This window comes from Micromys minutus (genome assembly GCF_963924665.1).
Source record: "Micromys minutus genome assembly, chromosome: 1".
In the NCBI taxonomy this organism is placed as follows: domain Eukaryota; kingdom Metazoa; phylum Chordata; class Mammalia; order Rodentia; family Muridae; genus Micromys; species Micromys minutus.
In genome coordinates, this window is record NC_137969.1 from 174,806,441 (window position 1) to 174,808,557 (window position 2,117).

The window sequence follows — 2,117 nt, forward strand, 5'->3', positions numbered from 1 at the left end:
AGGCAGACGTGGACTCCTGGAAGAAGGAAGCCATAAAGAGTGACAGGCTGACAGGCTCTGACAGGGCAGTGCACTGCAAACAGCAGGCCACAGTCATGCGGAGTTTTGATGCCTCTCTCACTAGATCGGTCACATACCAATTACCAATGTCCACTGAAGAGTCCCTGAAGTTCCCAGGCAGCTAGAGCACCAAGTGTGCCCAGACCTCTTTCCTTAAGCCTTTGCTGAAGGTCACTTGCACTGACTGGTCTCCCTCAGAACAAGTCACTGAACACAAGGCCTGCCCAGAAGGTCCAACATATCCTAATGGCAGAGACTCAGGTTTGAAGAAGACAATGAGCCTCCCTGCAGAGCTTGGAGCATGACTGGGGGTGGGGGAGAGCCCGCAGGGACATCTGAGTACAAACAGAGATTTGCACTAGATGGCTTGAGAGCAGAAAAGGAAGAGAGGAAATGAGAAAGGCCAACTGGAGTGGCAAGAGAGGGAGGGGGTTCCCCTTGGTGAATCAGAGCCACACAATGGTGTCAGCATTATCTATCCCAGAAGATCTCTGATGCTCCCTGGCACCTAGCCCCTGGGTCAGTCAATCACTTAGCAATATTTCCAAGTGCCAACCTTCTGCTACGTATAGCTCCAGGTGCTGAGGTAGAGAAAAAGTTCCTTTCCAGTCAAAGGAGACACAGTGGCTGGAGAGGTGGCTCAGTGGTTAAGAGTCCCTCTACACTTGCAGAGGACTCAGGTTCAGTTTTCAGGACCCCCGTGCCAGTGAACAACCACCTGTAATGTCCCACTCCCGTGGGACCCAGTGCCCTCTTCTGGCTTCTGTGGGCACATACTCACATGGAAATATACACAGACATAAAAATAAATCAATCTTTTTAAAAAGAGGCAAAAGGATGGAGAGAAAAACCAGAGGCAGCAAAAAAGAGCAATCTTCCCCTGGGAAAAGAGGCAGGGCAAGATGGCCTGAACATACATGGGCTGTACTGCAATCTAGAGATGGATGGGGGTGGGGAGGTGAGGAGGAGTGTCAGGAATGAATGAATGAAGCTTGGGAAGAAATACAAAGGAGAAAAAGCCCCCACGGAACAGAGTGAAAACTCAGAGCTGGTGTTACTGGACTTGGGGTCCTTCAAAACAACATAAAAGCTTTTGATCAGGACATAGCTTTATAAGAAGTCCACTTGGCTCTTCTTTGGAGATTGTATTTATTGGAATAAGTGGGGCTGAGGAGGCCAGACAAAGGAGACCACAGTATGCAGTAGCAAAGGGTTGTGGGGACAGTATGGCAGAGGTGGAGAAGAAAGGCATAGTTGGGGTGTGCTGATTGGTTGTCACTGGATTCTGTGGGAAATGCAAGGGAAGGATCAGCTACAGGTCTGGAGAACTGGGGCTCCTGAGAAGAGAAAGCATGGGGGAGGGAGGGGTCAGGTCTAGATTTGTCTATGTCGTCAAAGAAGCCTGTGGCACTCCCATGGCTAACAAGCTACAAAACTTGGGTGGACAAAGCAATGGTTTAGCTTGCCCAACTCAAAGATAAAGATGCTCTGCATCCCGCCTGACTCCAGCCATCTATCTATTAGAGGCAAGGGACCAACCAACACACAGCCAGTGAGATCATCCTGTTCATCTCTCCACAGAAAACAAATCAAGGGCACAGACCAAGTCCCAAGAGCCTCTATAATCTGCAGAGCCCCCTACCTGGCTGCGTTGACACCCACTTTGGCAACACCAAGCCCCTGCTACGTTTGATTCCAAAGATGGGTTGTCCCCAAAATTTGTGGAGTCCAGATGTCCACAGACATACTGCCACTCTGTGTCAGACAAGGAAGGCTGCATCTGGTGATGAATCAATCGTCTCTGCAGTATGAAGGGACACCATCTGAGACTCCTCTTTAGGCTCTGAAAAGAGTCGCCACAAGAGGCAATAAAAGAAAAGTTCAGAGGCAGGAGTTGGTGACTGCCCACCTAAGTAGAGGTGGGGCCTAAGGGGGCAGTTAGCATAGCATAAGCAGAGGTGAGGCTTAAGGAAGGGGTGCAGGATTGAAGGGTATACTATTTAGGGTACAGACCGAGAGGGTTGCACTCGCTGACCTTGGTATCTTGAGGCCTTGCT